Source organism: Maniola jurtina, chromosome 11 (assembly GCF_905333055.1).
Source record: "Maniola jurtina chromosome 11, ilManJurt1.1, whole genome shotgun sequence".
Lineage (NCBI taxonomy): Eukaryota > Metazoa > Arthropoda > Insecta > Lepidoptera > Nymphalidae > Maniola > Maniola jurtina.
In genome coordinates this window covers 11,733,081-11,749,491 of record NC_060039.1, presented here as the reverse complement: position 1 = coordinate 11,749,491, position 16,411 = coordinate 11,733,081, and the positions used below count along the sequence as shown (strand labels likewise).

Below are 16,411 nucleotides of genomic sequence, written 5' to 3'. Positions count from 1 at the left end.
TTTGCGAATCGTGCCAAGATTCTTTTGATGTGTACATACTATATACCTACTTACCTTAGTATTTTAAATAAAACGGGTTTAACTAAACTATTGGTTTGATTTTTCTTAAAAGAGGTGACGCTCGGTTTAAGGTTTTTGTATCGATATATCTTTTTCTTTTGCCACAAAATCTTTTCGATTTTTTTTTACCCTAAAGCACAATTTACATTAAATAATTCCACGAAACTAGTTTGCTAATGCATGCATTGCGAAATTAGACTTTTACACGTGCAATTGATAATGAAATCAATGTCGTGAAACTAATTTCGTGGCATTAATTTCGCAATATAAAGCAGAGTAAGCCCACTTCCTTTTTTTAAAAAAGAATATTAGCCATGCTAATAATGACTAGTACTCCCCTTTCCCCTCCAATTAGGCGTGTGCTTGTGCCAGGAGCGGGTACGACAATAGTGCAACGGGTGGGGTTTGAACCGCCAACCTTTCGGAATTCAGTCCGCTCCTCAACCATTGAGTTATCAAGGCTCAACGGTTATTTTAGATTGGATTGTCACGTACCCAGTTGAGATTACAATCTAGGGCTTGGTAGTAATGGAATAAAAAAGATGGATAAATTTTATAATATTAACTATTTTTTATTTTAGTACTCACCAAGTTTATAAAATTTCAAGGGGTAAGAGTAAATATTTCCTCAAGCGGATCCCATTGGACGCTTCTTCTAATACCAGAGTGGAAATGATATTTAACAGTAGGTTCTACTTTTCATGGCACCTCGATAACTTTGATTGAACATCGAAATATTATAAAGTAATATAAAATTGACCTGAAAACGTTATAGTTTAACAGTTCATTTTCCAGAAACCGATTTTGGTTTTACTATGTTTCTGCTTGTGATGTTAGATGTGTGGACGGACTGGAACCTTAAATCAAGTGAAATTGGATCCATTTTTCTTAGACGTTATAGTGTTAGGATACTCGAAATCTTCTCAACGTAATATCAACCTCAGATGTGCAAACTTATGCTAAGCTTAATTATTGGCATTGTTGCCAGATAATTTTCTGATTCCTTGAATGGAATCGAAGCTTTGACGTTACAGTTTCGATATTCGAAATATATGAACGTTACATGACAAGAAATGTGTGCTAAGCCTATTTATTATTGGCATTTATGCCGAATAATTATCTAATTCCTTGAACGGAATCGAACGTATATCGGGTCCTTTGTTCGTAAAACTATATCAGATCTGAAGACAAGTTCGGAAGGCCTGGTCACCGGGTCTACGCGGAATCTGCGCAGCAAACCTGACAGCATCATCTTCATCTCAAGCATCGCGAACTTTTGACCTGAAATGAAAATAAAATTATGAATTATTACTCTGAATGGGTAGGAATATGATATTGTGAAATTCAGACTGCAATATTGTTAAAGAAGCTGATTAGGCATGAATAAAATTACAAAGAATCATATTTTATTCGGTCCAAGGTAATTATGGGTTTAATAAAAGAAACTGCCATAACCCTTCCAAGTTAGACCGCTTCCATCTTAGACTGCGTCACTTATCACCAAATGAGGTTGCAGTCAAAGGCTTGTATTTGAATAAAATAAAGTAAAGTAGTCATTGCATTCCATTCCATTCCATCAGCCTGTATGCGTCCACGGCAGAACATAGGCCTTTCCAAGGGCGCGCCACCAATCACGGTCCTCCGCCTTCCTCATCCACCCGCTCCCCGCCACCTTCTTCAGGTCATCGCTAAAGTAAATGAAGTAGTACCATTAGATTATACTCGTACCAATACAGTTTCGCAGTCCAGCACTAAAGGGTAGATAGGCGTAGACGTTCCGCTTAAGGCAGTTCTCGGGGAGGAATCTGTCTGGATCGAAGCGCTCTGGTTCAGGGTAAATATCGGCGCACCGATGCAGGTCGTAGATCATCAACAAGCAGTTTGTATGGGCAGGTATTTTGTAACCACCTGAAAAAGTATAGCAAACTCGATTTTTTTTTCTATGTCAAGTAAGAATCCCATTTATAAGACCACAACGCTCCCTACTGCTCCAGGAAGGTCGTCAACGATGGCGATATCTTAGGAGTCAAGAGAGAAAGCCTGAATCTTCAAAAGAAATCAAATTAAGGATAGACAACCTTCATCTAATAGTTATTTAAATGTGATGCCGAATTATAATAATGGTGTCGCAGTGAAATGACATAAGCCGGGAGTTGGCCATATCTCTTATATCCCTTAGGGATATGGCTAATACCCGGGAGATGTTACAACGACTTTTTGATTCAGCCATTTCCCTGAAGAAAGTTAGTGATTTGGTCAACCTGTGAACTTTTTTAGTGAGAAGGTGGAATAAAAGATTCAAGCGCTTGTTCCCGTTCTCCATTACCTTACCGCACCCCCTTCAGCGTCCGTTTTGGCTGAACTGAATGACTGGCCAGACTGGCCTGACTGACCAGACTGACCTTTTTTTTTTTTTTGTTGACGCTGGGGAATGCATTTACGCATCCCCCCCGGAAGCTAGCCAGCCAGCCGTGAGGCAGCCAGCCAGCTGAGGGAGGGTATGTGGGACTCGCCGGCCGAGAGGCGACCGGAATACCCACTAAACCCCAGCGGCGCTACTGCGCGTCGCCTGGCGACTGGGTCACGGGAACGGCCGAAGCAAACAACCACGACCCAGCCAGCGACGTCTGCCGAGGCAGACCCTCCACCGGGGACCTGCTCGGTCCCCAACACCGCATGACCAGACTGACCTGACTGACTGACTGGCTGAACTGACTGGCAGAAGTTTCTGAAACTTGAATAGTTTATGTACTAAAAGTATGTTGGTTACTTACTCAAAACGGTTTCTTTCAACAACGTCCTGCCTATGAAAGGAACGCTGGGGTACAGTCGCAGTGACTCCTTAATGCTAAATTCTAAATACTTCATCTCGTTCAACTCCTCCATATTTGGCACCCGTGGAGCGTCGCCTAAAACCCGCTGCAGTTCTTCGTATATTTTACTCTAGTTAAAAATAATAAAATTTCAAGATTTTTCTACATAATACTTAACATGATTTTTTTATCGGTGAGCTTTATTAATTTAAATATATCGGTCCATGAAATTCTTGGCACCTAACCAAAAATAACTTTGAATAGTTAGGTAAAATATTTTCAAAAATTCCATAAAAAGAAGCTCAATAATTAATGAGCTAGAAATATTCAAGTGGAAACATAAATCATTTCTTTTTTTGAAAGAATCCAAGAATTATAGTTATTAGAGGAATGAAATCATGCCTATACCTACTTACAATTGATTCAAGATGAGAATATTATTGATCAAATTTTTTATGACATACACTTACTTGCACAGCTGGCTCGTTAGCTATTGCCATCAAGAAAAATGATATTGCTATTGTTGTGGTGTCAAAGCCCTGAAAAGGCAAATCTTTTTTATTTCATCCTTCCAACAACTGGCAGAACATCAGCCGTAAAAAGTCAAGTTATAAGCTTCCTACCTCAAACGTAAAAGTGTCGACTTCTTCCCTAATGCCTTCATTGTCTATTGTTCCAGATTTTTCGTTTTCTAAAAGCAAGTCTAACAGTGCCATTTTTTCATTTCTGTCGTATGAAGCAGAATGTTTGTCAACTTGTTCTGAATTCGTGTCTTTCAATAATTCGCGTCTATTGTTGATCACTTTATTGGTAAATCCATGTAAAATTGATAAAATTCGCTTCTGAACTGTAGCAACATTGCTTAGATTGAATAAGAAATCACTGTGTAGCCAGAATTTGCACAATCTGGAGACGAAACACTCTCCCATGATGAGGATTGAGTTGAAATATTTGTTGAAAGCAACTTCATCTTCATCGAGTGTAATGCCCATTGCTGTGTCTGGAATTGATGAAATATTTTTTATAATTTTAATATAATAGGCAGTAGTCACAGTAGCAGCAGTAGTCACAGTAGCAGCAGCAGTAATCTTATTGCTGCTGCTGCTAACTACTATAGCCTGTAGTCTGGAGTTAGGAAGTTGAAGCTCATTTGTTTCTCATAATTCTATCGTTTGTTTGCTATTATATTTCATCATCATCATCATCATCATCATCATCATCATCATCAGCCTGTGGACGTCCACTGTTGAACATAGGCCTTACCTATAGAGCGCCACCACACCCGGTCCTCAGCCTTCCTCATCCAGCCACTTCCCGCCAGCCGCTTTATATCGTCGGTCCATCGTGCTGGAGGGCGTCCCACACTACGTTTGCTTAAACGCGGTCTCCACTCAAGGACTTTCCGGCTCCAACGGCCATCGCCTCTACGACAGGCATGGCCTGCCCACTGCTATTATGTTTGTTTGTATGTAAATATGGAGCGCGCATGAACTTGTGCGCAAACGAATTAACATATTGAAAGCTAGGCTGATGAAATTGGGGCTGTAGTGGAGAAAACTTGGACAAGAAAATGAATAAAAAGAGAAGAAAGGAAGAGTTTGTAACAAACAGATAAATAATTAAATGAAAATTTGTATTACAAAATAAATAACAATACATTCGCCTCGCATCGCACTTTAAAAAGACCTATCTGACAACTGGATTATAGTTTCTCTATCTAGTTTGGTTATTAATGATTAATTAAGGTACCACGCGATAAAAAAAATCATTATCTTCCTCTTCCTCTAATGTTGGAACTCTACATGTTCGATGACACACTTAGTCGTTGGCTCATTATTTAAATATATCAAAAACTACTCCGTCAAGAGCGAAACTGTTTGTAAATCGAGAACTATTAGCTAAGCGAATTGTATTGTTTTCACTACGCGCCTGCTTAAATAATAATTTCAAAAACGTATTAAGTAGGTACACAGACACAAATTACATAGGTAGACTATAATTACTAAAAAGTTGAAAACTAAAACCCGACTGCGATCGTCTTTTACTATTCTGTTCTATTCTATATATTTGTGTTCTGTCGCTTGGTATATTTTAATGTTGTAGTACATTTATATTTATGAACTCAAAATTTTCTCCCATTTGACACCCCATTCAATACAATAGCAAAAAAAAATTTGGAGACCCCCACCTTTTTAATGTATTATCCGTAAGCCAATTTTTTCGTTTAAAATGTAGCCTATGTCACCTGGACCTTTACGACGAATCGATTGACACCTCATTCATCAAAATCGGCCCAGTAGTTTAGGTGCTACGTTGGAACGCACAGAATCTGGATACAAACATATACACATACACACATACATACATAGAATGCTAAAATCATAACCCTTTCTTTTGGCTTTGCCGCAGTCCTAGTCGGGTAAAAAAGCTGATCCACCTCGGACTCGCATCGCCGCCGTTCGGAGGAAAATCCTATCATGTAATGAGAGTCTACATTATAATAATGCAAATTAATTATAGAATGCAAAATTTCAAGTGTTTATGTCAGTCCGAAAATTCTTCCTTTCAATACCTATTTATAGACAAATCTTTTACCTGTAAGTACCTATAATTTAGGTAAAAGGATAGGTAGTATAGGATACACACCGCTTATGACACGCAATGCCACAGGGCCCACTAAAGCCAACAAATCCGTCTGTTCTTTGATAGTTTCTTTCTCGACCTGCTTCACAAAGTGTTCAGTCTCCTACTCGAAAGTCACCATGAATCTCTTCAAGATGTTGAAATGAAACGCTTTTGTCAGAAGTTTTCTGCGCTGGTGCCATTTTTTGCCTTGAACAAGAATATCCAAATTAATGTAAATCTAAATAGGAAGGATATAATATATAGGATATAAGGAAAAGGTGACTATAAAAGGAGAAGGAAAAATAGGGGTTTGAAATTTGTGTAAACCACGCGGATGAAGTCTCGAGCATAAACTAGTCTAAATATATCAAAGGAAAGGGTGACTGATTGACCGACTGACTGATCTATCAATACACAGCTCAAACGAATGGATGGATGGGGCTGAAAGGCATGCAGATATCTATTATGAAAAAGATATCCACTAAGTAAGGATTTCTGAAAATTCAACCCCTAAGAGGTAAGGATTTTTATTTATTTATTTATTATTGTTATAGATTATAGAGTACACCTACATGATATAAAGTTGGTACAATACTAAAACCTTGGCGATGCCTCGCGGTTCGATGGTGAAATGGCGAGGAACTAGGCCGAATAGTTTCACATCGCACTCTACGAAATAATATCCTGTAGAATTTTTTAATACTTCTCACCAGTGCTAAGAAGTAAGCCATCTCCAAGCCACGGAGCCGCAAACCTGTAAGCGTCTGCTTTTGTCATATTTTCCGGCGAAGACATTATTTTCTGTAAAAAAAAAAGTATTTCTACTAAACAGACTCATTAAGAAAAGTTGAAATTATTGGCGAAGTAAATTGTGTGGAACATAACAAAACAAAATTAGAAATCCAAGTGAAAAGCTCGCCGACTTCATACCTAGGTACATTACACGTGTCGCTAAACAAAAATTATTTTTTACTTTTTAGTGTTTGTGGCTTTTGAAGTCGGTTTTATTTTTCTTTTGAAATTTTTTTATTTCACAATTTTTAGTGGCCCTACTGTTACTATAATATGCTATGCCCAGTGAAACCCTACTGTTTACTAAGCTATTAATTTGACTGTACCTTACTCGATGCTTCATAATATGAGATAGGCGCCATTTGTCCCGCCTTAACGCATCTATCTCGCTCTATCATATAGCGCTGTCCCTCTCTCTCTACCACCGCCAGCAGTACGGAGCTGGCCAAAAGGTGGCCGCGTTTGTTTTATTCATTGGCGTTTTGTTTCCCGCCGAGAACGGTTGTGCTTGCTTAAAGCAGCACTCTGGAGAAAAAATTACCTGCATTGGATAAAGTATTATAATACTCGTGCAAGAGTATAATTACTAAACAATATTTCATAAAGATGGTAAACCAGATCACGTGAGTTTTTCAATTTATTTAATTCTTATAAATGTTTGAGTATAGAAATGCTTTTATTTCTTAAGCAAAATTTTACTGCATAGCTAAATTCATTGGCTATTTATGAAAATGTCATCTTAGAGGTAGTTTGTTAATTTAAATACATGATTCAACAGATAGTTTGACATCGAATGAGTCAAATATCGATTTTATTAAGCTACCGTCAATGAATCCTATATAATTTCCAACAATTCATTGTGAACGAAAAACTACTCCATAATGTAGGTAGTTTTTAAAACATTTGCAGTTTTTGTTACATTCAGCGCCACAAAAACCACAGTTGGTTTTACCTGGCACTGAGTTAATTAATTATAGCTGTACAATATAAATTATTATACCAGCATAATGCCAAATTGGTAATGTAGGTACATAGTACTTAATCTTGTGGGTAGGTAATGACAATGTGCAGCGCGACGTGCAACGTCGTGAACATTCACGTCATTCATATTTTTAAATGCTATTATTTTCTATGGAAAGAAATATTGAAATATTTATTGTCTAAAAAGTTAATGCTATTTATAATTTAATATAAAAGGTATCCCGGTAGTACCGGTGCTTCCGTTTCATTTACTTTTAGATTCTTGCAGAGTAGAAGTACATAATTGATTACATTGAAAAGAAAAGGTTCAGATACCAGTTTTCAGATTAATCGAGCCTATTGAAAGTGAACAAATTTATAGCTTATCAAATGATGTAAAACTTTCATGCCTATCCACCTACCACGATAAATATATTATCTCTCACGTTATGTTGATAATTTGACCGGCTTTCATGAACTAAACCCGTGGTAGATGCCTTTTACGAGTTAACAGAACTGGTATAAGTCGAATTGAATAAAAACATTTTGAATTTGAATTGGATTCATGGTCATATTCAGAACAACGGTATTAGAGTTACCTAAGAGAAGCGAAAGTGTAAGGCTCGAAGAAATGTTAAAAAGTTAAAAAAAAAAAAAAAAAAAAAAAAAAAAAAAAAAAAAAAACTACCTTCGCCGCGCAGGCGTATGTTTGAAAATAGAATGGCTCTTCGTGGGAGTTTACATGGCAGTGGTTTTGGTCATTTAAGAATCTAACTCCGCCTCGCAGGCGCAGCTTAAAAATTAAATGCCTCCTCGCGGGAGTGCATGGACCATTTAAAAACCTAGATCCACTTCGCAGGTGAAGCTTAGAAATTAAATGCCTCCTCGCGGGAGTGCATGGACCATTTAAGAACCTAGATCCACCTCGCAGGTGCAACTTAGAAATTAAATGCCTCCTCGCGGGAGTGCATGGGCCATTTAATAAGCTAACTACGCCTCGCGGGCGCAGTGTAAAAGCCAAGTAAGCAACTCCTCGCGGGAGTGTGCATGACATTGTTATGGTCTCAACTCTCAGTGGAATATCAATCAGTCGCTCTTGGGCGCCACTGATATTTATGCTAAGGTTTACGCTCCGGACCTAATGTTTTGGCCGATTAAAAATCTAGCTACGCCTCGCAGGCACAGTTGAACTACGCAGGCTGGTCAGCACACCTCATGCATTTATGTTTGTAATGGTCCATGCCTACTTGCCCTTGCAGGGTAGTCGTTGCTAGGAGCACAGCTGCTCTCGTTTCAGTCACGAAGTAAATAATTTTATGGTCTTTTGCATAACCTTATTAAGGAAAGTATGGGTTCAAAGCGATACCGAATGCAAATATATTGATATAAATTTCAGAGGCCACTTGCGTCGCGTTACAAACAAATTGGGAAAAGTAAAAGCTCCGAAATTACACATAATATAAATATATTCTTATATCTCATAAAGCGTATCGCATACCGCTTTTTACAAGCTCCCGATATTTTTAATGGGAGTCATCCAAATATCGCAGTCCTATTGCCATAGATTGACATCTACAGTGTGTACAGTGGGCAATGCAATCATTTTTAATTGGCTGTCGCTCTCTTGCTGCTGGCTAATTACAGCAAGTATTAAGTTTATAACAATGTGTTATTCACATCTCTCAAGCTAAAGGAGCCATACTTCTGACCAAGTAAAGGTGCCTATAAATAACATGAAAAGAAAGCCAACATAGCAATTTATTATTTTTATGTGGAAAACTTAATTCTATCATTACACGCTAATTCAATGGATACGTTAACCTAAATTCATTATCATGATAAACGCATCACCAGCTCACTACAGAGCACGGCTGTCTTCACTAAATGAGAAGGGTTAAATAGTTTGAATTATACAATAATATTTTTTACCATTTACAACTAACCTAATGACTCTATACTCGTCATATATCGTTGTGGTCTACATGAGCATGCCCAGTGATCAACTGATCAGGTAGATTTGTTCAGTGACTGACATGAGCGTGCGAACCTCGTGCGTGAGTGGCGCCCGCTGCAGTACGCGAGTGCGAGTGCATGTTTGCACCAGCAGTGGCGGCTTGCGTCCACGTGACCCACTCTTTCGGCTCTCGAAACTGTATTTTCTGAAGAATAGCAGGTTTTTGCACCTTCCCTCATATTATTGATCTGCATGAAGCGAAGGATTTGAGATGATGGTATCAGAATCTCCTTTCTTCCATCTACATGCCTTTTGCAGTTTATTCTCTCACAAACAACGTTGCATGGACATCGCGTGTCGTGCTTGATTGGGCAGACTTCTCTTTGTCGAGCCTTGGACCAAACCGATGCATTCCAGGAGAAATTTCCGGTTATTGTAAATTTCAATCAATCAATATATTTTTGATGTAAATGCATGTATGCTAAGTGCAATGCATTAAATGGAAAAGTCAACAAGGATGTTAGAGTTTATTTAAAAGTATCACCTCATTTCCAAGGTCATGGTCAGCTTTTTCGTCTGGCATGGACTTATGACAGAAGAGGACGCAATCTGCTCCTCTCTTGGAACTGGCATCGTGGCTACCAGATTACTATTATCATTATTTATTATTTACAATAGACTAAGCAGCTTTCGCTGATTCGTCTATATCAGAAGTACTTCGAGTTTTTCCGAATGTTTGTTTAATGTTTTCTTGAACTGGTTAACAGAGCTTGTCATAAATAACCACATCCTTGGGCAATTTATTCCAAATGTGACCGACTCTGTGGGTCAGAAAGTGTTTTAATGGATTTGACAATGATAATTGACATGTAGCTTCATATCATGTCCCCTAAATCTATGATTGCTCCTTCTCAGAAACATGCTTTCAAAGTTGGGACATTTAATAGTTATTTAGTATTTTGTACGTTTCAATCCTGGATCATAGTCTAATACATTTTCAGTTTTGCAACAAAACAACGGTCATGCCGACTATGTTTCTAGACTTGGCATTCCTCGGAATTAGCATTTGCTAACCGCATACTCGTATGGCGGAGAAAGACTTTAGAATGAAATGCTAGATTTATTCGCACCTAGCCGTGCCCGGTGTAGCAAAACTTTTTTAAATTGTGCTGCTATCTCATTCTATAATCTTAAACAAGATAGCCTTCTTACATGGAAAATTTAATGTTAACTGTTAAAATCGTTTTCCAGTTCAAAGTCACATGACAAAAAATTTCATATGCTCTGCTCGTGGCAGAAGATTCATGGTTATACTTTTAAAATAAAACAACCCCTTTATTTTTTTCAAAATTTTTGGTTCAGAAACTGATTCAGCGGACAAAAATTTTCAAATCTAACGAATTTCTATATTCGAATAATAACTTTGATCCAGCCTGATGTATCAGAACTTAAGATCTGTTTAGGGGGTGTGATTTAATTTCATAGTTATTCGTAATTGTATCATGGTTATTAATTCTGAGTGAATTAGATCTGTGTGCAAGGATGCTACAAGAAGCATTAACACAATACCTTACCTTGTATATGTTATAAGTGGGCTGTAATCCTAAGATCTACGACATCTTCTATGATGTCGTTGGATTTAATAGTCATGTGTAGGTTTGGATCGTAAAAGTTCCAGGAGCAAGGTATGTCCGACGCTGGAACGATACTCGTATCAGTCCAATCCAAGATGTCAAATGAACAGGTTAAGATAGTTTTATTGTACAGTTCGTTCGGATACTATTGTGCAAGGAATGAATTTTCGTACCGAATCAGCTTACCGTGCCCCTGACTATATTCTGATCCTCGACACGGGCTATTTGGGTAACATTACCATAAAACTTTCAATAAATTGAAACTGTGAGAATATCCCTTGTTTTTACCAGTAAAATATCCACTTTTATGATTGAACTTGGTCGATTTCTTTTCATATCTTTTGTGAATTGTACGAGCATTGCTGACTGTCTTCAAGTTAGCATAGTTAAACATTGTTGTCATGAATTATTCAAAGTAGTACTTATCTACCTTGTCTTTGTCACTTTTCGATGGTCAATTTTTGGGTTCTTATGATGATGTAATGGTGATACTTAATTACGTAAACTTAAAAACTAAAGCTACGAGGGTTCGAAATGCGCCCAGGCATGGGAAAGGCTCACAAGGCTCAGCTGGGTAGTTATCTGTTCTTTGAATTATCACCACTTCACAAAATTATTAATATTTAATAATAACAAATCTTTATTGACTTCACATAATGTAGTGTTTACAAGCTATCGGAGTTGTTAAGAAACTCATTCTTAAGCTTTCTTATCATTTAAATAATCCTTTACATTGTGATAGGATTTCCAATAAGTTTCGTTTTATGAAACTTTAAGCTTGTTGAAAAACGTCTCCAAAAGGTTTTTGTTCCGTTATTGCTTCGAAATTAAAATCTTTAAAACATTATAATATTGAGCGCGCCAAGATAGATCTTGGAATGATTAAGCATTGTGCCAGAAGACAGTTTTTAATAACTACGTTTTATCACCATAGCTGGGCATTAACTCATTAATCCCTTCATCATTAATTAATGAAGTCAACATTTCGGCTAACAATAAGTCATTACAAGTCCTGGTCTGGTTCAAAGTTTCCTAGCTACAGCCGCCCAACGCAGGTTGTAGAGTGTTCCTTTATAGCTTTTTCATGCTTAGTTTAAAATAAACTTCTAATTCTAATAATAGGAAGAATGGCTGCTAGTCAAATCAGCGACTTTTTATCATGTATTATAAGAAGCAAGCGTTATTTTGCGGAAGTCCATGATATGCAAGGAACCAAAAGCTTAATTTGCTATAATTTATTTTTGACAGTGGCATCATCCCAATTCTGTAGAATGATAAAACAAAGAGTAAGAAGGAAATACCTAAACAATGATGAATTGTTTATTTATGAGTTTCAAATTAAAACTTTCTTCTGTTCTGGTGAGAACTGTACGAACTTTTCTAAATAGCAAAGCTATGAGCCAAGAAAAGGACATGGAACTAAAGAAACTAGACTGTTCTGGGAAGATTTTTCCTGGTCATAGTGAAAATAGTTATTTTAAACAAAGGAACCTTTCCATTTTAAATTCGCTCCAGGGCATGTTTTGCGCATGTACTAAGTTACTTATTTTTACCCAGGATTGTTCATTGTGATTAAATTGTTCTTAGTAGATATCTAAGATATCAGATGTCCGAGGATTTCATGCAGGACGGTAATAATTTCAGTATGATTTCGAAACGATTGGGTCAATTGTCTATTGTTGTTGAAATAGCTGTATTTTGACCCAGTTATATTGTTTTTGGTGGTACCCATATATTATGTTATTGACTCATTGAGTGAGTCTAAAATATTTAATCAATCTTGCAATGGCAATTGTTTTCATGACTTATCACTATCCTAATATTGATGCTGTCTAATTAATAGGTGGACTTTATATGTAAAGAATGTATTTACAAGTGTTTGTGAGGTCAGCCTTACCTATTGACCGAGTATTACACATACAGGCACGCATATAATTTTAATTGCTAAATTTATTGCCTAGCTTATAATGGTTTGCCTGATGTAATACATACACGCGTATATCTTTTCTGTTATTTTGTATGTCGACTTGCAAACTCATTCTTAACTCGCAATCATGTGAATAGTTTGTTAATGAGGATTTACACCCCGTAATTTTTCTTTTCTCTTTTCTTAGCAAGAAAATGGCATTATTTGCCCAACATATCAGTTGTCTTATATATATGTCACATTGGCGTCAAAGATGTTAAATCTTTGTATAGCGCAGATCACCACCACCACCAGGCGATAACAAACACGTCTCATATTATGAAGCATCGAGTAAGGTACAGTCAAATTAATAGACGCGTTTTACCTACCAATAAAACGCTTATTAATTTACTTACCTTACTCGATGCTTAACTTTGAATTCTGCCTGGTGATATTCAACGCAATGAATAAAACAAACGCGGCCACCTTTTGGCCAGCTCCGTACTGCTGGCGGTGGTAGAGAGAGAGGGACAGCGCTATATGATAGAGCGAGATAGATGCGTTAAGGCGGGACAAATGGCGCCTATCTCATATTATGAAGCATCGAGTAAGGTAAGTAAATTAATAAGCGTTTTATTGGTAGGTAAAACGCGTCTATTACACTGATTGCGAGCAATTTGCTCTTATTCATTGTGGAGTTCTGTTCTCCATCCCCGAAGATATTCATCAGATCTTCACCATATTTATATTTCACTAACCACCTGCACAGAACCCTTCCAAACAAAAAAAAATCCAAATCGGTCCAGGGGTCTTTGAGTAATCGGGGAACATACATTAAAAAAAAAAAAACGACGAATTGAGAACCTCGTCCTTCTTTGAAGCCGGTTAATATATACCTACAATCATGATGACAAATTGGTAGGTAAGGTACATCATACTTAATCTAATGGGTAGGTAAGAAAAACGTGCAGCTCATAAATGACTAAATGCATGAAACTTTTGAAATACCTCCATGTCCTCAGGGTCGGAGATGTGTACATAGCGAGTATTCATCACATAGATTTGGTTGATAGCACCATGCTCTTTGCGCATCAGCCGCATTTTACGAAAAATCATCTCTGTAATCAATCAGGACCATTAATCCGTCGGAGTTTGAGATTGTTTGGTCGAACTGCCTTATTGTTCACTAGAAGATGCCCGCGGCTTCGCCCGCGTGGATTTAGATTTTTTAAAATCCCATAGGAACTCTTTGATTTTCCGGGATAAAAAGTAGCCTATGTGCTAATCCAGGATATTATCTATCTCCATTCCAAATTTCAGCCAAATCCATTCAGTAGTTTTTGCGTGAAAGAGTAACAAACATACACACACACACACACACATACAAACTTTCGCCTTTATAATATTAATAAGTGTGATCTAGGGCAGAGTTTGTCAATAGATAGTACGCGTACCACTTGGATTATACGAGTAAGACCACGTCTCTATTCAGTTGAACCGGATTGTCGTCCCACCGCTGAACTATGAGAGTGAAGGAATAGAGAATGCAGCTGTGTTTGTACACATACTTGTGCACTAGACCGTATATCTAAGTGTTAAGTAAGTATTAAGTATATCTCCTGACTAGTCTAGGCTGAAATTCAGTTGGGATTTTTTTTCTTCGCTTTCTTTGTAGGATTTCCAAAATTCAAACGGAAAGATGATTTGAAAAGGGTGGCTACTGGCTAGTTGCTGCATTTTTTGTCGGTAGGTATTTTAAATAGTCTAATCATTAAAATAATTTAATTTTCATGTTACTTTAGTTGTTCACAATAGGTTGGTAGGTACTTAAACCTACCTCCACTTGCAAATTACAATTACTTTGATAATATTTTTGAAACCCAGACCTTTGTCTCAATTATCGAGGCACCGAGTCATATTTAATTAAATGCAGGTACTTAGTTATGCTTTGGCGATTTGAAAATTCTTCACAATTTAAATTAAATGAAAAACAATGATTAAATAAAGAACAATTGTATAAAGATCCATCGTACAATGAGGCAATCATTATCAACACATTGCCGGCCCACTACTGAGAACGGGTCTCCTCTCAGAATGAGAAGGGTCTTGGGGAGTCCACCACGCTGCCCAACTGACAGGCAGACTTCACACACCTTGGAAAACATTATGAATATGGAACGCTCATGATGTTTTCCTTCACCGTTAAAGCAAATGATATTTAATTGCTTAAAACACACATATCTCCGAAAAACCGGCCATATGCGAGTCAGACTCGCGCACTGAGGGTTCAGTACTCGGGTATTTTTCCAACATTTTGCACAATAAATCAAAAACTATTTTACATAAAAATAAATAAATATCTGTTTTAGAATGTACAGGTAAAGTCCTTTCATATGATACCCCACTAGGTATAGTTATCTTACTTTGAAAATTGAAACACATTTCAATTTTTTTTAATGATGTAACCACTTTGCGGTTTTCAGATTCCTGTACTTGTGCTATAAGACCTACCTACCAACCAAATTTCATGATTCTGGGTCAACGGGAAGTACCCTATAGGTTTCTTGACAGACACGACAGACGGACGGACGGACGGACGGCCAGACAGACAGACAGACAACAAAGGGTTCCGTTTTTCCGATGAAGTCTTAGGCGTCTCAGCTAGTGTTAAATACATGTCGCTGGATAAAGTGGTAAATTGGTTTTCACCAATTTTCCATTGTGCAATTTTCCTTTTTCACCAATGAAAATATGTGAAACTAGACCATTTTTATTCATTGACAAAAAAAAGAAAAAAAAAACGGACACGCTGTCATTATTAATAGTAAGTAATTATTATGTACTTACCTGGTGGGCCCAAAAGTTGCATGGAGTTTCCAATAATGGGCCACGCTTTTGGTCCCGGAATTAGTCGCATCAATCTTGCATCTCGTCCGAACCAGTCCCGCAAAGCAACGATTGCAAGCAAACATACACTTATTAAAATTAAATAAAATAACATATTGCTGCTGTAATTCCTCGAAATCAAGACGAATACTGATAAAAACAGCAATATTAAACATGTTGAAGTGCAAAAATGGAAATTTATACACGAGTAGGATTAGGTAAATATTATAATTAGTAGAGTCATTCCGAGGTTTTTAACGATCCCGAACTTCTTAGTGAGAGGTCTGGGGCTCCGTTCCCGGCAGGGTTTGGAATTTTATAATTTCTAAATCACTGGCCTGGTCTGGTGGGAGGCTTCGGCCGTGGCTAGTTACCACCCTACCGGCAAAGCCGTGCCGCCAAGCGATTTAGAAATCCGGTATGAAGCCGTGTAGCAACCAAAGGGTATGGGGTTTAATAAAAACTGTTATACCCCTTCCAGGTTAGCCCGCTTCCATCTTAGATTGCATCACTTACCACCAGGTGAGATTGCATTCAAGGGCTAACTCGTACATGAATAAAAAGAGGACGCAGTGGGTAAAAGTACGCGGTGCTGATTTCTCAGTGAAGGGTGTCTCAGCGAGCGAAGGAGTTTGGTCAACGGAAGAACCCATGCTTAAGCACCGTGCCAACGCACTCGAACTGAACTGCAGCTGAACTGTGCGTCGCGGCAGCGCCCCGCACGATATTCTCTCCAGCGGCGACGCACGTACCGCGTCACTGCCGCGCGTCGCGGCTGAAG

At 37.9% G+C, this 16,411-nt stretch overlaps 1 pseudogene; it reads right to left on the bottom strand.

Moving 5' to 3' along the window:
• Window positions 1-674: 674 nt before the first annotated feature.
• LOC123869310 lies at window positions 675-15,853 on the bottom strand (annotated as a pseudogene).
• Window positions 15,854-16,411: the final 558 nt, after the last annotated feature.